At 39.9% G+C, this 24,395-nt stretch overlaps 1 protein-coding gene and 2 long non-coding RNA genes across 3 annotated transcripts in view; 2 read left to right on the top strand and 1 right to left on the bottom strand.

Moving 5' to 3' along the window:
* The window catches only part of LOC100642576 (nuclear migration protein nudC), a 103,149-nt gene that overhangs the window by 65,253 nt on the left and 13,501 nt on the right, over nt 1-24,395 (top strand). The gene's annotated exons all lie outside the window — the stretch shown is intronic.
* On the top strand, nt 10,911-13,643 carry LOC125385835. The gene is made up of 2 exons (XR_007225512.1): nt 10,911-11,430; nt 11,526-13,643. It is a non-coding gene; the product is annotated as an uncharacterized LOC125385835 (long non-coding RNA).
* On the bottom strand, nt 22,874-24,242 carry LOC125385833. The gene is made up of 3 exons (XR_007225509.1): nt 23,512-24,242; nt 23,095-23,426; nt 22,874-23,013 (listed from the first exon to the last, which is right to left on the bottom strand). It is a non-coding gene; the product is annotated as an uncharacterized LOC125385833 (long non-coding RNA).

The following is a 24,395-nucleotide window of genomic DNA, read 5'->3' as shown; positions in this document are numbered from 1 at the left end:
ATAGCAATGGACAAATTTATATTCGTGTTAATGCAATGCACACGAATTTACATACTAGAAGTATAAATACCAAAGTGTCATCGCCTGAATGAGATCTCAATGAAACTTGGTCGCTCCTCTGATCCAAAGTTTAGACGCAAAGAATATTCGCTGTGAAGCGAAAGACCCAGAATTCAATCAGACAAGCGAAAAAGATATCGGTCATTTTAAAAGCGTAATGGAGTCATTTGGAGGTGTTTCTCGTTAAGAACAGGTAGCGGATCGATTGCTTCATTCGGTTCGGTTCTAATCGATCGTAGCCGTGTGGAGCTCGGTGTTCAGACGCAGTTGACCGACATTAAAAGTCGCCAAGTGCAACGCGACTGGATAATCTGGTCATGGCATCTGGCCAAATAAACAAGCATGGAGCCGTGGGCGAACAACGCCAGCGGAATCGTGACTTTTTATTATGCCGTGGATTCGTGAGACGTGGCCAGCGCGACGACAGAAGCAACGAAGCTCGCCTTCTGATCGGAGCGTATACCGAAATACAAAAAAAGAAGAAAGAGACAAAGAGAAGCTGAAATGAGATGAGTGGACGAGAGAAAAATTCTTCGATGGACTCGGCGAAACCGAGCACGCTTTAAATATCTTGAACGAGTCGCGCAGCCAAACCGAATAAATCGCGTCCGTTTCGAATGCGAGGTGTATGCGCCCGCACCGATACCTCTAATGATTAAGTGACTTTATTGCCTCATTAAGAAGTAACACAGGTATTTATACGGTGTACGGCATAAAACGATTGCTCAACGATGGAAATAAGCACAGAGAGACTCGCGGGAGGAGACTCTTTGGAGCACTGTTCACCCGGGAATGTGATAAAACGATGATCGCGACTGGCCGTAATCGCGTAAATACAAACGTTTTTCTTTTCTCTTTTTTTTTTTAAATAAATATACGGCCGCCCGAGAGAACCAGCTCGCTTATGATTAATTATCGCCTCGTTTGTTGTTCGGCTTTCGTAAGAAGCTCCAAAGCGAATGGCGAGTGGCGCTTCTACCTTCTTCTTCTCCTTCTTCTTCTTCTTCTTTTTTTTCTCACCGCCTTCTTCGTACTTCTAAAAATACCTTCGCCACGCTTTGCCTGTCAACGTCCCAGAAAAGAATGTTTTTACGATGCTTCTTCTGGTCGATACACGCGAATTCTCAGGTAGTGGGGGTTTCGCAAAAAAAAAAAAATCAATTGTTACGAAATTTGGACAATCTTTTTGCGAACTTCATCTTAATTCCTTATGCGGTATATTATGGAAGAGAAACAGCAAAAATGTCAAATACATTATTACAAACCTTACGCAATTATTAATAATATGTCTTAATTTATCTTCCAGTATTTTTAGAATTGAATCATCTTGCAACTGTGTGAAAATTTATTTCTATCGATTAACGATAGGAGCACATGCTTCCTGATGTTTCTGTTCAGATTAGAATTAGAATTAATATTTCATATCAATCCTATCAAAAGCGCATACGTTTATTATTTAATCAATGAATAATCTATGAAAGTACAATATACAATATTACATCATGCGCAACATGGTGCACGAAAATCAATAGAATCTGTAAAACAAATTTCAACACGGATTAACCGTGGCTTTCGCAAAAAAGCAATCTCTCCTCGAAGAGACGAATTAGCCATGAATGGCGGACAAATTGAAACGTAGGCGTCAAAGATTTCACGGAACATGGCTAACGAAGTCGAATTGATTTTTTTAATGGCGTGTTCCAAGTGGAGTCTTAATGTGACTTCGATGTTTCCACGATACGCGCGGCCCGGCGTCCACAAAAGCGACGTGCAATTCAAGCGACTTTTCGTCTGGTCAGCCTACTTGCAGATCCTATAGTTGCATAATGCGATAACACGTAACGCTCACGTTTATAACGAGACATCGATATAACCGAAGTCGATTCTACCCACCGACTTGAAAACTTTCAGTTGTTGCGATTTGTCAAGTGGCCATGGATCGAGGAGTTTAAGGGCCAGTTCTGTCTTAATCCCCTTGCACGATAATGACACAATCTTTTGAGAGTATAAAGTTTACGTATTTTGGCGTAGGTGTCACGTTTCGGATAATCTTCAACCTTAAAACGGAAAACGACGATCAGTTTGTATTACGTACTCTTAAACGATGAAGTTTTCTTTTTGAGATTAACACTTTGAGAGGGTGTTTGTTGTAAGATGGCGAACAACTTTAAGTGAGGGATTTTGAAAATAGTTTCTTTCCCAAGGCATAGTGGCTGTAAAAAATATTGATACGCACTCTTATTTTCCACTGAGGCGATTTTTTTTCAATTTGATTCTACATTTCATTTTTATAATACCAAATTTTTTTAATCATATGAGGAGTATGTACTACTAAACGATACAAAATTTAGTATTGAACCTAATTATTTAATATGTAAATGCAACAATGGTCATTGATTCGCGGAAGAAAGTTTGAGAAAAAGAGTTTCACAAAATGCTTTAGTTACGTGGTATATCAAAGTTAACATTTATCAGAAATGAAGCAAATTTTCTTTTTCTTTATTGAATCTGATATGACAAAAATCCTAATAATTTCCTTATTAATCCCTTGCTGGTTCTAAAAACCTTGCCAAGGAATGCGCGTTCCACCGACCAGTGACACAATCCGTGTCATTGCTGCCGGAGGAATTTGAATATGTAGATCACGCACGCCACGGGGGCAGATTAAAAATCTTAGCCAGAGTACGCGCCTGTTGTCGCCTTTGAAACGCTGCAACCTATTTGCATCACGTGCGCATGATTCGCCTGCATCGTACCTGCACAGATCTCGATCGAGTCCATTAGACAGAATCAAGTTCCCATCGGTTAATTCGTTACGATCCATAAAAAAATGATTATACCCAAAACGACGTCTTAATAGGCTTTCTTTCGCGGAAAGAAATCGTTCGAACCTATTAGGCAAATGATAATTACGAATAAACCTTTTCTGTCCAATGATAATAATCACAGGTGGTTCTCCATATTTATTATCATTCTTATTGTGCTCGATGACAGCATCGAAGTCTCTTAGCAAGTGTTTTCTCTTCCATTGACGGCCAATCCTAGCGATAAACCAACGTCACGGTGATAAATCACGCTAACGAACCATTGCGTTATGGTATCACGATATTATTTCTCTATTCATGGAAAGTGATTAGAATATACGTCGCTGGTGCGGGAAACAGAGTGCTCGTTGCGACAGTTGTTTAACTGGTCTGAAAATGGAAGGGTGCCACGCTGATGCCAAGGCTGAATTCCATTTCCATTGCATGCTTCTCTGGTTGGAACACTGTTGAATTAATACGTTTGATTTGTATCTAATGGCTGTCCGGCGTTAGGTAACCAAACGACTCGTATGTGATCCACGAAGGATGCACATGGGAGAACGTCGTCTTGTTGCTTTGCTCTGGCGCGTTATTAATGTTCTATGGGATTTTCTAGAGCGTCTCCCGAGACATAGAGGCGAATTATATTTGCATTGTTACATTTCGAGTTTTCCCTCCTTTGTGGTCTTTCGTTGGCGTTGACAAGAAAATTAGATAGTCGAGATAATAGGGTTTTGGAAAAATTCGAGACGCAATTCTTTACGACCGATATCCCGCGGCGAATTGGAATGGTAGAACGAAGCTGTGGCTGTTACCAGAGTCAACGAAGCGTGCACGCGACTTTTCCACAGTCACTTTCATAATACAAGCCACTTCCGAAAGTGAATTGACTTATTCGAAGTCGAGAGAAGGTTACGCATAATATGCGGCCTTACGTGTACAATCGGTCTCGCACGCGCAACGGTTCTGAATGCCTTCGACTTCTTCGTGCTCCACGCAATCTAAACGACATTTCCCTTTTATGATAATAGGAAAACATAGGAAAATGCATGTAGAAACATTTTTTTAATTAATATTCCTTTGTATTCGCCAAGAAAGCTGAATTATCTACTTGAATTTGTTCCGCTTGAACATTTATTAGATTTAGCTAACGGTCTCGGTCTGCTACGGTCCTTGGCTATTTAGGTTCCAATCTTATTCTCGTTTCAACGAGCAAAAAGACTTTCAATGTTTGCAGGCAAACTTTCATATAAAATTAGAACGTAGAATACACGTTCGTAATTTCTGTAATTGGTAAAATTTTCATTTGTTGCAACTTTTATTATTCCATTGTGACTTATTAGCTAAATAAAATGTTAGACAATTTTTACCAATGATGAAATGTGCATATTGCACCACAAACATAGGAATCTATGAAAAGTCGTAAATTTTATAAACAATATGAAGAACATCCAGCTCTATAATTAACAAACTATTAACGACGATTCCTTCATATCCTTCTTAGGCTTAAAAAATCTATGAACCATAGAAAAATACGATTAACAAATGATCAAAAGATCGTAACAACATCAAAGAACGAAGAACAAAATTCTTCGCGAGGAAGTATCGTGCCTAACATTCGTTTAAAAATTCTTGAGATAAATTTAAAATGTGGCCACGGCTGCTTCGATACCCTTTCGAATACGAAACTGTTGTAGCCACAGGCCGCCCCATTGTTGACTCGTTCCGCTGCCCCATGCATCGAAGCATGACGATCCCGATTGCAACGTTTCCCTTACTAGCATTATAGTCACTTCGATTATCCGCTCGAAACGACATCGAACCAACAGGCATCGCGAAATCGCCATAACCTTGTTACACCAGCTGCCTACGTTTATACAAGAGACTACTGATAACTCGTATGACTAGCATCGTCTGTATCCCCTTGTCAGACGCGCGGTTAGTGAAACAGCACGTTAATGGTCTGACTTTCACGCTCGACGGTTCGCAAGGATAACCATAGAGCCACGGCGCGCAGACTCGTGAAATTAACGAAAAAATTCCACGTTCTTGCTCACGACGATTGAGATCTCAGACTATTTTGCAACGCTGATAATTTATGAGCCTTCTCTAGTTGAAATTCAATTCTTTTGTCATTATAATCGGTTATTTTGTTTTCTTCCTAGAAGGTGGATAGGCGAGGTACGATTTGTCAAGGCGGCTTTATAAATAAAAGTAAAAAAAGTTTTTAATTAAACTCAATCGTTCCAGCGAGAAGTGGTCAACGCGCGTTCGCTTTTGCAACCGACGAGTAATTTGCGCGCGTGGATCTCTATAAGAGGGAATTTCACTTTCGATTTACCCTGCTTTTTGTCGTGCTTGTTATCTTATTGGAGTTACGTTGTCACGGTTACTTAACTATTCTAAACCGGAACGTGATTTACTCATTTTTTTCTACCTTGGTTCTTTAATCTTGACGTGTTTTAGTTTCGTGTGGTTCTCTTTTCTTTTTTTGGTGTAGCTATTGACTCTTGTCTTTTTTTTTCTTTTTTTTTCGAATGACCCAGTTTGTCTGAGGAAAACCGATGCCACGTAACGAATCAGCGGCAATGTCAATCAACGCGGCGATGTTACGTGACTGGCATTGTTTCCGAGTAAGTAAGTGTCACGGACGCGTGAGGCGCTACATCGCTTCGACGAGTGATTGACCTAGCTGTATCGTCGTTTCGAGCTTCGATCGGTCGGTGAATGTTCAACGAAAGGAAAAGTTATTTCTCTTCGGCGTTTGCATGCTTCCAATGTATGTATAAAATCGTTAAATTTGGAGGAACTCTTGGAATTCCAGTTCCGTCTAATTATAAATTCTAATAGTCTGCTCTAAATGCAAATATTCTACCATCTCTGCGGTCAAAGCAAGCTAATTATGTTCAAGTTTGATTTATTTATAATTGCTTCTAATTTTTAACATTCTTACAATGTGTAATGATACAGTCTTTCGTTAGATGAAATGTTTGAAACTTTCTTGCGTAAGGAAGAAAAATTCAAGGGTAAAGATTCTCTTGTATCATCGATATGACCCATTTCTCTTACAAAGGGCCAAAGAGTCATCAAAATCTTCACACGACAAGACCACCAAAAAAGAGAGATAATTACTCACCGACATTTGGCTGAAATTCCAGTAAACGACGTCTCGAATCACACAGTATCTCGCGAAAGACCCTCGACCTCAGTCGCGTGACAGCGATCGCCAAAGGAGGAGGGTCGCACCTACACAGCTTCACACTCTTCTCCCTCGAAACGCAAAATTCGCCTGCTTCTCAAAAAATCACGTGAAATTGAACCAAGTATCGTCGCGATCTCTCGAAACCAAAACCAAATAAACTATACCGACAAGAATACTATATCGCGAGTGATTCTTCTGGACTGACCCGATCCAGGCCGCTTAATCACGGGAGACGTATGCGGGATTCGCCCGTAATTCGAAGACTGGTCATCACGGTGACGACGCTGGGGTATTCAAAGATCGAAACGGCGTCGCGATCCAACGGAGGCGCGTCCCGATGGTGACCAGGAGGGGTACGAGAGGAGTGAAGCGGGGTCACGAAGAGGGGATCGAGTCCGAACTGGGCCCCCCTGCGATCCTTTGCCAGAGCGGGGGACCCGTGGCCGAACCCTCGAGTGAGAAGTGTTGGTAGGGGATTCGGTGAGGACCCAACAGCCGCCAAGCACCACAGCAGAGACGAAGACAGACGAGGAGAAGAGAGGAAGAGACGGACGACCGAGTGAATCCAAGCCGGTGGGTAAGAAGCGCGCATTCTTGTGTGTCAGCGCGCGATAGTTATGGACCCCTGGCAACCTTGTCCCAGTAGCCTGTGTGTGTGCGTGTGTGTGCGTGTGCTTGACCATCCGAAAGCTGTGTAGCGAGAGAACGAAGAGAACAGGAATATACGAGCCCTGATAAGGAGCCACACGGGGAGAAGCTTTCCACCAGGGGGAGAACATCCTTCCTCGTGAACGCAGCTTGTTTTCGCCGACCAGAAAACGCCTCGATGCTATCTGGGTCATGGATTCCGGCCGTTCGAGAGAAGATGCGTTGCCGTTGCCTGCCTGGCAGCCCCTCTCTTTGGATCACGGGAGTGGGAGGTGAAGTTCGAATACCTGGGTCTTTGGACGACCATTGTCCTGGTTGGTGAATATTGTGAATTGCTAGATGTTGTCAAATTGTTTGGAAACTTTAGGTGACTATATCTAAGGATTATTGAGGAAGGGTGTTGTAGGTTCGATGGTAATCGTGAAAGTATCGGGCTTAATTCGTTGTGGTCTGAGCGACATTTGGTATTTCGTTTCAATTGGTTCATGCTCGATAAGCTGTTTTTAAAGGCCTCGGGATGTAATTTCATATTTTCGTAACCAATGACATATTTGTATGTACTGATACCTATATTTTTATGAACACGTATAATAGGATTGTTTTATGACCTCAAATTGGAACGAATCGAACGAAGTGTAGGATATCAGAAAGAGGCTAATTCTTGGATGAAAGTGGGATTAGCAAGGGATTTGCTGTTGAATAAAATGTCGAGTTAGATATCACAAAAGCATTTAGACAAATATTGCCTATTATTAATCAATTAAGGACAAGATCAACGATGCGGGTTCTTCCGGAAGATCAGATCGCTGGCGATCAAATCAGATAGCATTAGTGCTCTGTAGAACAGGCAAACAACGGAGCAACATGTGGGTCAGGGTCGAACAAAACGATTGTTTTGTCGGCCTAAACCAGTCGAGGATGTCTCTGCCCTTTTATCTTTGGCACGCGAGTCGCGTTTAATTTAATTTTGTTTCCTGCGTTTCGTTTGTCAAAGGAATTGACAGCTTGATTTATGACTTAATTGAGAAAGCGCAAAGATTCTCGATTATCTCCTGATAAACCTTCTCCCCTTTCTGAAACTATTGCATCGTAGCTCTGAGAGAATTCTGTTTCCAGATTGCTGGATCGCGAGAACGAACAAAAGACATTGTTGTCCGAGTGACATCGGAGTAATCTTCATTTGAAATGCAAATCGAACGTCTTGCGTATCATATCTCTAATATGAAAAGTCTGAGTAATTCGCAGAACAACATGAAAGAAAATATCGCCTAGATTTTTTGATCTTTTCTAAACAAATTTTTTCCAGATAATTAATGCAATATTATAATCATAAAGACGTATGATACACCCAAATTTGAAAAAATGGGGGTTGCATTTCGTTTCGAGAGAAATATCTTTACTTTAAATAATAGTATTTTGGTAAATTCATTATTTCACTTAGTCTTCTGATTCATTTTATTGAAACAGATAAAATCTAAAATACAACAAATGCATATGTATCAATGGCAGTGAATGTGTGAAGCATAATTTTGTATATGAGACGTCTATGAGTTTCACTTATAGCGAGATCCTATCTCTCCATGGAATTTTATTGATGACAGAAAAATTACAGCAGTCGAGAATTTTTTTTTTAAATTTCAAGAAGAATTTAGAGATAAATATCATCGTTTATTAGAGAAGAATTCTTATTATTATAATAATTGTTTACTCTTCTCGGGAATGGTAACAAGGAATTACTTTCCTGAAAGATAATTCCCTTCGAGTTTATACCACGGAATGTGGGTCATGGACAATGGCTTACTTCTTCACGTTCTAGGCGGAACACGTCGTAACAACCCTTTTGATAACGATCCCCATAAAATGCAGGTTTCTTGCCAATTACTTTTTCACGTGATTCAACTTGAACATCTGTTTTTTGTTACGGAGTACAGCACGCAACCCTTCGGGTTATGTTTATGGCTCTGCTTGATTGGGCACCGAGCTTTCTATCCCGTGAAATTGCCATTATAAGTACAGGATTTCTTTACGAGTACCACGCTTTTGCTTTTTATGGAGATACAAACATGATTTCGTTTGAGACTCAATCTTCTGATTATAACAAGTATGTGGATTTAAAAAGGTTTTTCTCCTTCCGTTATACTTCAGGAGCGTCAAGATACAAGGGAAAAGTTCAATTTGTATAAAAAGCAAAAAGCTATCATTATTAATGTGAATAATCTTTTTGAGATCTATTTACTTTCACCACCTGTAGGAAAAGCTTCCTTATAGTCGGTGTTCGCTCGATACTAATTTATTTCGCGCTTCATTTACAAACATATTTGAAAGGTTTATTTATTGGTCAATAAATAAACGAATTAATGAATTTATATAATATCACAATAACCTACTATACTGTACTATACATCTATTTTCCGTGTATTATATTTTTTCAACTAACACGAGAAGCACCTATTAATTTACAGCAGCAATAGCTGATACATTTCGTGTGCTATGTTCGACGAACATCAATCACGATCAAGTGAGAGGCCGACAAAGTTCAAACGGCAATGTACACCATGTCTAATGATGAATCAAACGCTCGAAACGGATTATTTATGACGTGAGCCTATCCCAGACCTAACTCAACCGTACTAGAAGCCTTACACAAACCTAACTGAAACATGACCTTATTTTTCTCTGCACCTAAATAAGATTTTGAGACTATGCACGTTTATACCATACACGTTTTTAAGCTTTCCTTTTAAGTTCTCCCAATTGGAAGAAATGTAGAGCCGTTTAAATCAGACGAATGAAAGAGCCAATTAATGTTCCTATTTTTTGACGTACGAATTTAACAATTCGAATGATTGATCTCAATAATAAACTCTTATTACCATAATTGTCGAACGTTCGCATGATAAAATTAGATGCTTCATATTATACGATTGTTACCATAAAATTGCCATAATACAAACGGAAAAAAGTTACGATAAAACATAAAAGTGACGCTTCTTTTTATGACACGTTATACATTAAGAGCGATCTAAGACTCACTCATGCAGATCTCAAGCAAAGTCATTTCGATAGAATATTTAACAGACATCGAAACGATCTCGGTCTTGGGTCAGTCGGTGTCCTCGGTGTTTTCTCGGTTCACCGACCAAGAAAAGGCTCTCCGGATCCAACGTTTCCTCGCGCAATAACTATCGATTGACTTGTGCTCCAGAAACGGCCGGCGCGCGTCAGTTCACGTCGTACGTGGTCGGCTCGATCGACACGGGACACCGTAATTGAGTTTTCGCAGCCCGTAATTACCCGTGCAATTGATACTAATTTGTACATGCGAGATTTATGCTCGCCCTCTGCGGATTGCGCCTTTTGTGCAACCCGCTGCATTCTTCAGGATACGCACGAAAGTTTGCTGCTGTTCGTTAGAAGAGGTACTTGTTTGGAAAGAAGATTGTAATTTGATGTATTTCATTATTGAATTGATTTGCTGAAAAAATTCAAAGAAATTCTCCAGTGCAATAGAGCGATTTGTTGAATGAAACAAATATGCAATGAATGATTTCATCAATTAGCAGCACATGTCTTTCGAAATCAATCTAACCCAAGCTATAAATTTCTTGATTGTAATGCGGTTTCCTAAGTCAAACGAACGACGAATGAAAACTTAATAACTTCAAACTTAATTGAAACCAAGGGATTTCTTTCTAAGTGTACGAGTACTTTGGATGAACGTTCTTCAAAATCTAGCCGAATGATCAGAACAATGATTCGCCATATCACCGCTAATCTTAAAAATAACGTTCATGATATTATATGCGTATACCGCAAACTCTGTCAATCTTCGTTCAACCACGTTTAACATGTCCAAACATCTGTAAAATTTCCCAACATTCAGACAACTCTGGAAACCATCCTGACACCGACGAGTCCCATCCACGTAGCAAAAAACACTCACGGTTCGTGCGTTACTCTGGCCATGGGCCACACGAACGAAACAACCGACTGTCACCCAGAAATCTCATAAAGTCGGTGTGCGATTAACCAGCGCGAGAGAAGAATCAACAGGGATCAACGGCGGGGCCAAGGGTGTCGTTTCTTTTTCTCTCTTCTCGTTCGTCGCTAATTGTTTCGCACGAAATCGCCTGGAAACGAAGAAACTCCCCCACCTTCTCATCCCTTCTCCCCTCTCACCCCGTGGAGCCCCGCGGATGTATTTCGCAAGATTTCGCAATATCAATTGCGCGCTGCCTGTCAAGCGGTGCCAGCTCGCGCGCTTTGCCCGCTCTCGACCGAGAATTATCGCCCGCGAGAGGCATTTTACGTTATTTAAGACTATGTAATTTAATAAAGTGACGGCCTCGCGATGCTTCGTTCCACGATTCTCAGGGACGAGCCGCGAATTCGATTCGGTCTTCGCGTATCGGCCGCGTTCCACACAGGGTTCAGGAAATTACGGTCCCGTGGCGGCCTTTTAACGGGCCTTTTCAGCGTGAAATTATTCCCTCCGACATAGGAACGCCGGTGATCGACTCGATGGATCGGACTCTCGATACGATCTCTCGTGGATCGACGGTGTTTGTGCTCGCCTTTCGAAAGGGTTTCTAAGACGTTTTGGTCATGAGCGTGGAACTGATCGTACCACAGGCTGTTTTAATTGGGAGATAAGTGAAACAGCACGGAGAAATAGTACCGGGGTTTGATACGGTGTGATTTGCTGATTTATGAGGGGTGTGTTGCTTGATGTTTTATGGAGGAAAGTTTAGATTGCAATCGTTTGGAGCAGTGGAACGGGTAATGATTGACTGTGCGAATTTTTCTTCTAGATCAGTTCATCTAAAATTCAACTGGCTAAATGAACGTGATTCGCTGTATAACGTACGCTGGATGTATTGACAGATATTTTAATAGATCGTGACTGCGCGGAATGGTAGAATTTAGACAGATGGTCAGTTATTTGATAGTTCGGTAGTAATCAACTTGGAAAATGTTTTCTTGATTTGTTCATCTAAAGTAGAGAGTTATTATAATTTGCTAACTTATAGATGCCCGTTTTTTTTTATAGTAGATTGTTTTCTCCATCGCTTAATCAAAAATCCATCCGGTGTAAATAATTTTTGATCGGATCTAATTTTGAAATCAAGTATAAGACATGGATTTAAACTCCTAAAATGGAAGTGGTCCTAAAACCTGCCTTTCCTTTATCGTGATATTCTTGTCTCAGCCAAGTAGATGTCCTGTTTCGTCTATGGACCGCCTTTTGCATTTATTTGAACTGGTATCGACCGGTGGCGCTTCCACTAGCCTCGTTTGCATGTTATACCGAATATCGTGGCTCCGTTTCTCTTATAGAACATCAATCATTCGGTCGATGGGTCACTGGACACAATTCTAAATTAACCGGTTTTGCAATGTTGGCGCCACTCGTCGTCGCGAATCTGTGGCCCAATTTTGCGCTGAAGAATCAAGGATTCTTTAAGAAAATTATAATCAATTATACGGTATATGATATAAACAAAACGCGTATAAAAATATACTATGTAGTATGTACTACAAACTGTATCACAAAAATCTTATCCCAACACAAAACCTATATTTATCGCCTCTACTGACAAATCACATCAATTCAATCCATCACACAGAGACTCATCCAAAGGACAGATTTACAATGACGTCTAATCGCTTCCAGAAAATCTCTCCCCTACCACTTGACCCACTGCTCTCCAACTAGAAGTTTCATCACGACACCATTAGAATAAACAAATTCTAATTCATCGTGTAAAAATTCCACGCACAGATAATCGACACCTCCGATGTCCGAACTGTCTCACCTCGTTCCTTTTGCTTACGTCAGCCAAACGATTCACTCGCGATCAATCGATGGGGACAATCTGCAATCTGGATGCAGATCTCCTCTCCGTGCATCCGGCAGAACACGTCGATTGGTATTTAGGCCTCGCGTTACATAACCTTTTCTTGTCATCGTGCGGCCGCCAAAGCAACGGATAAAAAAACTATTCCGGGAGGCGAGCGGGGGCGGTAGCGTATCATCGTTGTGACATTGGGACATTGGTTTTCCGTATGCGAGTCTCGTTCAACCGGACCCGAGCAACCTCTCTATCCTTCTTCCTCTATGTGTTTACGAGTGTTTCACTCTCTTGTTCTTTCTCTTTCTCCGTCCATCATGGATAGACGCTTCTACGCGGTTGAAATACGGAGTTCCGCGCGTCAAAAACGACTGGTTCTGCCTAATACGTGGCCAGGAACGAGGAACGTGCTACGAGCATCCGCCAATTGCGAAATGCAGGAATTTAAAACAGCATTCCCGGTAAGGTCAGCCGGCAAACCGGGGTCATTGGTGTAATTACTGAACACGAAAATTTGTGGATAAGTTCGTGAATTTTTGGGATTTGGGACAAGTTAGGAATTGTAGGAATTATGCGAATGATAAGACACGAAGCACAGAGTAACGTTGATGTTGATATGAGTTTAAATTTTAAGTGGAAATATCGATGTTCCAATTTCTTGACATACTTTACATGCAACTTGGCATGTGTTACTATAACAAAATATCATTCGAGTATTCAGTTGTTAAAAATATTAAACAACCAACTCAACATTTTTTTGTATTTAGTTTAATTTGTTCAGTGGGATGTGTTCATCCAAAATTCAGACCTTCGAATCGACTTAAAAATTAATCGGACGACAGAAAATCCTTTGAATGCAAAATTTATATATCTGGAGCCTCGTCGATCAAACCTCTAGACCCACATAGGAAGTCCATACTGCGAAAACCGACTAAAAGGATGTCAAAAATCACTTGAGCGATGATCAATTAAAGATAGAGTGTACAACGAAAGTTCAGTGAGCCTTTTAGTCGTGCGATTATTATGCAAATTCGCTGTCTCGTTTATCGAGGTAATTATGCATTGATCATGGCCTGACTCCTCGAGCAAAAGTTGATCCATTTATAATTTCGTGTTATACCTTGCGAAACATCACGATTCGTAAGGTCAATCATGACGTGATGGGGTCATCACCTTCGACCAAGTTTCTTTCGTCTATGATTTCGTTTCTGTGGAATGGTGAACGCCTTGAAGAAAGGAAAATGGCCAGAATTTCTGGCATTACGCCATAAGGAAGTGTTCAAAACGGTGGAATCCCTTCGAAGAAGAAATTCGTACGTGGCCACCTAGTGGATTGTGAAACGAAGAAATAGGAAGGACGCCACGACACGACAAGGTTATCCTGGCAATTATCGCGCAATTAGACCATGCACTCGATTGCTACTTTCGACACGGACGTTTGCAACATCGTCGACGCGTTATACCGTGGAAAAACGAGATTATTATTGTAAAATTTAATTCCATAGCGGCTCGTAGATAACTCGTGATTGTTAAGAAGTTGACAGGTGAAAGATAAACGCGGTCGTTTCAAAGAAATACGAAATCCTTGGATTTCTATGTAGCTTTAGATACGTAAAAACGAAAATGGCCAGTGATTGTAATTAAGTCCTGGACTCTTCAATGGAATGTTTGGTTCTATATTTAACTCGTTTGCTGGGTTGCTTTTTAAGTAGAAACTTCTCTATAGTCATGGAATCAATTTGAGTCAATTGATCTTCAATTTAGTTCATGTCAATTTTAGTCTTTACATATGTAAATGTGATGTAATTTATTATTAACAGAAGTAGGACAACGTATAAAGTAATAGGAGGTTTCTAAATAAGGAATTATGTACAAAAAATTGACAAAATGTGTAACAAATTAACTTGTCTTTCTCAACAATCAGTGCTTTAATCGTCACTCTTCTGTACATGTTCATGAAACTTGTTCTTTTTCTCACTTCTTAATATTCTCCGCGAATATCTTTTCTTGTAAGAGTTAATTTATATAATTTTTTTATTACTATGTTTAAAACTATGTAATGTTAAGAAACGGCCTCGGTAGAAATCGCGACAAGAATAATTGCAACATAATATACTTCGTAATAAAAATTATCTAATCATCAGCGCGCCGATGCTTACACAAGAAGTACAGAAATGGCAATTTATTCATATTTCTTATTTCCACCTTGCGTTTAAGAGTTGTCGGATTAGCCTAATGTAGACGACCATGGAAACTTCTATCCTTTATCCAGGAGAAGTTCGATGCTGTTAATGGACAGTCGATTAACCGAGTTTAATCACCTGCGTACCCTTTGCATACAGATATTAAGTAACTTTTACTTGAAATGATCGTCTAACTCCAAACGAACACCAAACAACTGTGCATTCTCGAAACACAATTAGTTTACGTCAAATTAATCGATTCGCCGAATCATTTTCTTTCGTATTATTTGTTATTTCAGTTAAACGTTGTCGTGTACGAAACGACTAATTGTAGAGCCTTAAGCAAATCTTAACATCTTTATCGTTATTATAATTGAATGTTATCGTGAACGAAATAATTAATCGCAAATTTCAAGCGAGCTTTAATATCCTTTCAATTATAGTAACATAACCGCATCCTGTATTTTATTCAATTTGAAATTCATACAAATAAAGTCAAATTCTGATATTTTTGATAAACAACAAACCTGCTCACCAAAAGTCGGCTGTATTTTCCTGAAAGCCCGATTCTTGCGCACAGTTAAAGCAATATTATTAATAAAATTTCTAAATTCACAAATTACAACTCTTTTACAGTAACAGTAAAAAGTTCGAGTTTCTGGTTATTCTTTGCCCTCTTACAATAATGGTAACGAAGAAAGCATGAAATTTTAGAAGTTTTACAAATGACAAGTCATCGTGGTTTAAAATTGGATGAAAAATTTCTACAATCAATAACCTGTAGCCTGTTAATTTCTAATTTTCACTAATACATACTAATAAATCATTCGTGCAAAAGGTTCCTGGTATCACAGACGCATGAAACGTAGGCTTCTCTTCCGTCTTCCTCGTTATTTTATTACTTTCTAAAAAAAATTTAAATATCACATCCATAAAACGTCACGTCATAAACAACCTGTAGAAACTCGTATTAGTAGCTTCTTCAGAGAGCAAAACCGTTAATCGTTAACGTCATGGAAAACCTATTGCAAGCAAATGGCATCAAACGCTCCTTGTCAGAATAAAGAGGAATATGACGTTTTGCCTGCACATTGTGCCTTTATGAGAATAAGCAAAAAGCAGGAGGTGGTGGCGTGCAGCGGAAGATCAGCTGTCCAGGATTCACCGTTGTCACTTGGTGCTCGTAGCCTTGTAACATATACGCAAATAACCCAATAAATCTCGGTATAGGCTCATCCTTCGGAATCCTTGACACCGACGACGGTAGTGTCACTGTGCACACGCGCGCGCGTATCCTCGTCGAAGCCTAGGCATCAAACCGAAGGAGGGAACACGCGATAAAACGAGCGGAGCCGGATCAAAGTCGCGTGATTTCCCAATAGCGATCTGCGACCACGAACACGAGTAGTGCGTCACTTTTCCTCACGGGGAGAGACTCTCGCGAATCCTCCAGAGAGACGTTAATGATCCTCGGATGTTAGTGATCCAAGCCACCGGTCTCAGTCTTTGTCATTCTTCGGTTTCTTTGTACCGTTTACGATTTGCTAAAGTTTTATGATACTGAGAAATTTGACATACAGTGGGCGGACCGAAGAAAGTTTGAAATTAATATTTGCACGTTTGAATATGAGTAACAGGGGGGTGTTAAAAGCTGGCCACTTATCGACCTTCTTGCAAACGAAAAATTCTTGCAGGACATTAAAGAACATCTGTCAAGGAACAAAAATTGGCATTTTTGCCTGAGATGTGACGGGAAAGTTGAAAGGACTGAGCACAAAGATGAAGAGGTAGCAGAGGTCAAACTTACCCACGCGTTACAATTAATCTTCATCTTCTTCGGATATTGATCCATCTATGAAACAATTCTTTAAGAATTCTACTATTTCTGTTAAAAATGAGTAAAATTAATCGAAGTCCGGAATAGAGCAAATCTGAACCATCGCAAGATCGAGTGTTGGCTATTGTTCTCGCGTAGCAACAAGCGGGCGATAGCTCAGACTTGCTCGATTTCAAATTTCAGTTGATTTATCTGCATAATTTCTGAGGAATCATTACGCCGATATAGATGAATAATTATTCTGTAGCTTGATGAGAATGTGCAAAAAATGAAGCTCAAGTGTAACGCACGAGTAAGTTTGATCGCTGCCACTTTCTCATCTTTCCACTCATTTTTTCAACTTCGTTCTTCTTATTTTTCGATGTATTGTTTTAGATAGTTGTATTTAAGATTATAATAGCGACGTGTGAATTTAGAAAGTTCATTGTTGAGCATCCTAGACCTCTTGGAAATGAGCTAGAAGATATTGCGGAATTTTTACGAATTTATCGACGATGGAGGTTAACGAGAGCTGGATTGAAAGGAGAATCAACACGTGGAAAGATAGTGTCTATGATTCATAGATTGCAAAATTAGGTGAATTGTTCCTGGAAGTGAGAAACACATCGAAACTCCTACTTCTAACCTTAAACTATGCTATCTGTTAACCGTTTTAACCATGTTACAACGAATAATGAGTTAACTCGTCTTGTTCGGTTAACCAGTTAATGAATAATTCAACTGAGAAGAATAAAATATTATACAATGTTATACAAAGATAGAAATCCAATCCGTATCACGAACAGCAAGTCTTCAACAGGTTTAACTGGTGTTTAACTCATCGAAAACAGAGGCGGCGAGTATTACTTAGGCGGCGCGGAGTTGCGGTTTCCGGATGGATAAAGAAATTGTAACGATTTCGGTTGAGTAACCTGTGCGTGAAAGGCGTTCATCGAGTCGGATCGACGATCTCGATTCAACCGATTCGCAATATCGATTGGCTAATTCCCGACTCTTCGCGATTCTCTAAAAAATCTCAGTATACTTAGTACCTCTGATTTTAACCAAATACCAATTTTAAATATTTCTCTATCTGCCGCTAATAAATCTTTAAACCTCTCATGAGAAAGATGTCGATCTTTTATTTCCAGGAAATTTCATTAATTTTACCCTAACACTTATTCAGAAGAGAGGGAATATTTATTTTGCAAATATCATTTATGAAAGAAATGTATGGAATTCGTAGATTTCCAAGAGATTTCTACCAGTTACCTAACATTTTCAACAAATGTTGACTTAATAAACCTCCTAACGATTTCAATAAAGGATCGCCCCATGCACGATCAAAGCGCGCGATAGTCGTTGACCTGGATCAAAGCTGTGTTTCCCAATCGAAAGCCACATTATCGTCGATTAACCCAGGTTTGCCGCGGGTTCCCCATTCGCAAGGAAGGATCATCGTTGGTGGATCGATGCTTGTAATAACTGGAATCAATCGGTGGTACTCGTCGCAAATGTAATGAGGATGATGATAATGATTGCCGATGTCAATGACAGGGACCCAAGTAGTAGATGCGCGAGTCTGGCGCAACAATCGAGATGGACAAGCGGCTGCTCATAACGCGGTCGGCTATGGGGGAATAGAACGTTTGAGAAGACATGAAATTGCTTTTAAGCAGCTGCTACATGAGAATCGTTTCGTTGTATCGATCGTTGTGCAATGGATTGAAATATGATTGCCCTTTGGTAATTATTATATATGATTCATCGCTCGTTAATAATACTTTCCTTAAGCAAACTAAATTTTCTTTCGATAATTTCGAGCTGAGATAATTTCAAAACACATTAGATCAGGCTCAGATGAGTCTCTCAGATGAGATTGATTGAATTGAAATTGTTATTGAAGATATTTGACCTTTGTTACAATGGATGTTGCAATCGAAGATTGTATATTGAATTGGTCAATAGTATCGAAGGACTCAATACAAAAGTGGTATAAATACATCCTTTTTTGAAAACGAATAGAATATATATACTGCACAAAAGGATTTGATTAATGCTTACACATCCTTTCTTTAATTATTCCCTTGAAGTCAATTTTTATCTTAACATCGTACAAATAATATGTTGATCTATCCAGCCTATTGAGTTTCTTCGCTTTTATTTATTCGGTTGATTCAATAGAATTCAATTGCTCCGAGAAGTGTATAAGAATTAGAATATAATTTATCTCAAGAATTTTCCGGAGGATTTCTATGTTTTTGTGGTTATAAATAAAAAAATATTTTAATATTTGACAGTATACAGACTTCTGTACTAAATGGTAATTTTATCCACAGTTCCTTCGAATTAAAAATCTAGACACATGTCTTCCCCCTCCAGTCCTTCAATTATAATAATGACGAAAATTACAGTCCACTAAAGTAATCCTATTCTAATAGATTGAATTAATCTTGGAGGCTTCAAACCAAATAAAAAGTACAAGTAATTGTCGATAGAACCAAACATAGGGCTAGCAGCTGGCACTTGTGCTAACCAAGTTGGACGAGATTTGCTATTTCTCAACTGGAAACAATAGTTTCCACGCAAAGCGATTCTTGATTCGGTCGAGACTCGGACGAATGACAGCCGTAGTTGCCATAACGGTGCACACACCGCGTCGAGGCGAAGTCAGACTCCACTCTGAATCGATCGATGCATTCCGCTTATGTACGCTCGAGGAATCAGCGTGCGCACCAACCACGGTAATCGTCGATCCTCTCAACGTCCAAGGAATTATTATGTATTTAATTACGACGAGTCGCACGTAACGGCGATATTTCACCGCGTATCCAGTCAACGCAACGGCGCGATTAAAGTCTATCTAAAAATTTATCGTGCTCTCTGTGCGGCGCGCACGCGTGCGTTTCCATGCGCATTCGTGTCAAGGAATGCCGCACAAAATTGCACTGATGGACGCTTTGCATAATGGAAATCCTGGAAACAATGCGAATTAATGTCTTCCTAACATTCTGATCCCATAACGCTAGTCTAGGGTCGCATTAATGTGTGAATTAATTGCATTTCTTATGCCACAGTCAAATGTGCAATATGTTTGCTTCTATGAGGCAAGATTTTTTTAGTAACGTTTATATCGCTTTTCCATGTTTGAAATATCCTTATAAAATTGCGCATCATATGGGTAGAGACAAATATAGAGTGAAAGTTATAGTAACCAGATTTAAAAAGAAAATTTAAATGAAATAGAATTCAGGAAGTGGATTTTCAAAGACAGATTACACTTCAGATATTTATAGGAACTCGAGTTTGCCCTATGTTTTGCAGATAATAACGAAATAACTATAAATTCAGTACTTATTAAGTAATAAAGAGGACAATTGCGTAAAAACTGTGTGCGATGAGAAATGAAATACACGAGGATCAGTACAAGTATTCACAATGACAGAGACTTTGTTATCCGCTATAATCTAAAATGTACACGTGGTGAAAAGGCGCGTATAAATTACAAGTTAAAACTGTAAATAAGAGAAAAGTGGATTTCTTCCAATGCAAGAGACCGCGAAATAAATTACGCAAAATATCGCAGTCGAATCGTTAGGCAGTGCCCGCATGAGCGTAATTTTTGCATACGTATACCTCTTGCATGGGTGGTCCTTTAGCAACTCGAACCATTCTCTGCGATTCTAAGCGTCGATAATGTCAATCGCTCGCGTTGTTTCTGTTTCGATAGTCAAAGTATCTCCATACGTAGTTGCGCAACGAATCGCCAGATGGTTAACTGTTTTATTACTTAGTAAGATCTCCTTTGTTATTTAAAAAAACAGCATCATGAAAAATATGAAGGTTAAATGAAAACGGCCAACTGACTATCTGACTGTAATAAAGACTGCAAATATGCTGCTAGTTAAGTACATTATATGCAGTGGCTCCAAAAAGTATTGGCACATATCTTTAATTTTCAATGAGACGTCTTCTTATCAGGTTATTTATTTGATTTTCATAGTATCAAGTTTTTGTAACCATATGAAAGTGCTACTACATGATACGAAATGTAATATACTTGAATCCAACTAATTAATATGTAAATGCTATAATAAATACAGTAATGTGTTAATACTTTTTATAGCTACTGTTTCATCATTTTCTTAGTTTGTATCTCCTGTATACATTTTCAAATTGGATTTAAACTCTACCAATATAATCTCGGTAGACGTGATTTATTACTAGCACTAATGAAGTTTCAAAATGTCTTATATAATACATACATTGTATACTTAAACTCTCATTATGATAAGCGTTCAAATACTTCTTGTTCAAATATTTGGCGAGCAATAGTACATCGAAAGGGAGCAAAATTGACAAGATATCCACTATCTCGACCATGCATAATGGCTCGCCTCTCTCTAGCTCCCGGTTTACCCTTAATCCTATGTTTTCATTTAACAGCTGCCGGCGATTCCCCTCCGTTTCGTCCTGTGTTCCACCTCTCGATTTCACTTTTGGCGGCCGCGCCACCGATCGGCGCTCTTCGCCCCCTTGTCCCCCTATCGTCGAGTGGCGAGTTGCGCAATTGCCTTGTTGTGCGCGGTTCGCGCGTTCGCTTGTGCGCAACTCTGCGGCGATCATGCGCATGCGCGGTTGCACGCCACCGATCGCGTACTCAATAAGTGTATCAGCCACTGGCGTAACGCGGTAACGAAAAAAAGCTCCTTTGGTTGTTTGTATCTCGTCACAATGGCAACTAAAGAGCACGTGTATCGATGCGATCGAGTTTCCTTATTGTCACCCGAAACGTTCGTTTTGTTTGACGGTGTCTTACGTTTAACGGTGATCGGTAGCGACGAAAGGTACTAAATAATCGCCCTGGGAAAACATTAATTATTCTATTCTTGGGCAATCAGTCTCGTTTTAAGTGCAATATTCGTACGTTCAAAATATGATTAATTACTCGGACTGAATAACCTTAATATCACGATTTTTCACGGTATTACTATGGCGCAAGGGGCCGCGTAAAACACTCGCTATAACAAAATCTCGCCGCGTAGACAGATGGCCAGCAAGTCGAATCGCATCAGCCGCGAGCCTCTGTCCTCGTAAAATTACGCGGGATTACAAAACGCTTGCACTTTCTCGAACAGATGCAGACGCCGTGCACACGTTCATTGTTCGTGCTGACTCTCTGAATCTATATAAGCTTCTATAGGCTCCGCTATGAGAAACCTACTTCACGCTGCAACGTTGTACAAATTTCAAACGGCTATTTCCCAGTAACCCATTTGGTTAGTGAAATATTTGACCAATTTCCAATTTCACACTCACTATTAATATATTCGCTGTTATAAGTCGCGACAATTTAAGTACTCGTATTTAAAATTGAATTATCACTTTCTAAATAATACTATCGTCGCAAGTTACACGGTAAGCAACAATATTAAAACATTCATTATTACATATACCATTGATACTTTTTGTAAGAACATATGCAGTTTCTGTAAGACAGTAGTCGCTATTTTACGCTTGTTTCTGATCTTCGCGATAATAAATACAATGCTGCGGGCAATCGTACAGAAAATCGGGAGGAATTCGAGACTCTGTAAACTTCCAAGCGCCACCGGATTCCAGCGATTAACTATTTCTGTTTTCATGTTTTCTCTGCTATGTTGCTTTTTTTCTGTTCTTCCTTTTATTTCGAACGATCGTGTAATATTACGCCACTGGCGTCGAGGTGGCGATGCGAAACCACGATGTATTACGGCGGTGGGGCACGAGGACGCGAAAAAGTACGTGGGGAACACACACGAGCGACGAACGGGGCACGGAGAGGCAAGGTCGTTCTTTGACCCGAAACATGGTCCGCTCGGCGCCAATTTTTTGGGAGGAACCGGTCCCGGACCTCTGGAATTTTTGCCGGCGAACCGCTACCACACGGTTTCGCCGACCGATCGACACCAACACCTGCCTTCTCCGCTAATATATCGCCTGGCTATAAAGTTTCCATCGATTAACGTCAAACGTTGCAACCGCGTCCTCGTCGACGCTCGCCGATCATCGATAAATCCAACGATCTCGCGTGAAAAACTGCTTGATCACTCTCGATCGTGTTTACGCGCCGATTGGCATCCTCGAATGGTGCTTTCAACGATCTTTTAGTATTTATCTCTTCTGTGATAGTGTTTCTTGGGTGAGAACATGATGGTTTTAATCTCTCTTATTTACACCCCCATTCAACAGTATAGGCACGCTTGATTGGTTGCGGCAAATGTTTGGTAGTTGTGAAATCATGGATGGATTTCATTAAATTTTATGTATTTCGATGGTAGTATAGAGTATATATTTAGTAAATGGGACACGCACAGAAGCTGAAGTGGCTGACTTTGTCAAGGTTAATCGTTCGATTTGTAGGAAATTATACGCTATTCTGGTAAAATTTACAGTAGGACTACTAAACCTGGCAAAAAATAATAGATTTATTGCATTTATAAATTTGTTAAAAATATAGAAATGATAAATATAAAAATAGTAAATTTACATCCGAAATACAGTTTCCTTCGGCAAGATGTAATTAACATTTATGAATTAATGAACTTGTCCTTTGAATGGCTCAAATGATCCACCGAATGTCTTACCTAGAACATGAATTATTATGTGATTGAAAATGCTAAAATCCTAAGTCTTCACTTTAGTGTATACATGTATAATTCTAGATAAACATAAGTACAAATAAGAGATCATTTAGATAGCTGTAGAAAATAGGTTGACCCAATTTCAGATATACTTATGTACTTCAGATTTTCAGAATAATCTACCGCAAGGTAAATCGCTAATATCCCAATCGAAAAGAGAAATATCTTACACGAAACCCTAAAAAACAAAATTCCAGTGAAATTACTGAAAAAAGAGAAAAAAAGGGACACGAAACCTTACAAAATTGCGTTCTCTTACTCACCGAAACTATCGAAGAATCGCGAAGGCCACCGATTCCAGTCAGAAGATGCCTATCGAGGCGCATCTAACAAAAATCGTAGCGCTCGCTCGGCTTGCTCTTTGCAACCGGGCTTTCCATCATTACTTAATCGCTATGGCTCGCTCGAACGATTAACAAAATTACAAAACGCTCGTCATCGTACCCGCGTGAAACACGTGTGTTGCTCGCCTTTTCAGGGCACAACGGCGAAACACACCATCTGACACCATTAGACCCTAGACGCTTTTATTCGTATCGTTCGGATATGGGAGCTTCTTAAACTTCACGTGTCCGAACCGGTTACATAAAGACCTCGCGTTTTTCCCACTGAATCGACGTGTCTGAAGTTTTCTTAAGCCGGATGCATAGGCGCACGCGCCACTTCTATCTGGGCCTCGTATCTCTTCTCGTCCCTCTATATACCTCTCTCATCTGTTTAGTATCGTGCACGTGCTTTCGTAGAATCACCACAGTTCACCTGCGCACGTAGTGCACCTGTGTAACGCGGAGCCGCGGAGGCTCATCGATCTTCCCTGTCCTCTTCGTTTTATACTCGCTTTTACTCCCCTGCCCTTGCCACCTATACTTCTTTGTGTGACCGTACGTCTTTGTCGAAATGATGTCGAACGGCTGAAAGAAACTTGGATACGTTCGAATAAAGCAGCATTAACGATTAGAAATTTTGTAAAGTCATGAGAAACGCGTTTGCAATTATCATATTAGTATATTGCTATAATTAATATTTATTGTCCAAGTGTTCGCATTATTGTACAACAGAGTTCTTTGTGCCTGTATTTTTGTTCTGGAAGAAGGACTAACTCGGGGCCATTGATTTTTCGTTGCTTTTCCCAACAAACGCTCGAAAG

This window comes from Bombus terrestris, chromosome 10 (genome assembly GCF_910591885.1).
Source record: "Bombus terrestris chromosome 10, iyBomTerr1.2, whole genome shotgun sequence".
NCBI lineage: Eukaryota > Metazoa > Arthropoda > Insecta > Hymenoptera > Apidae > Bombus > Bombus terrestris.
Note: the sequence above shows the minus strand (reverse complement) of the source record. Positions and strands in the feature narration are given on the sequence as shown.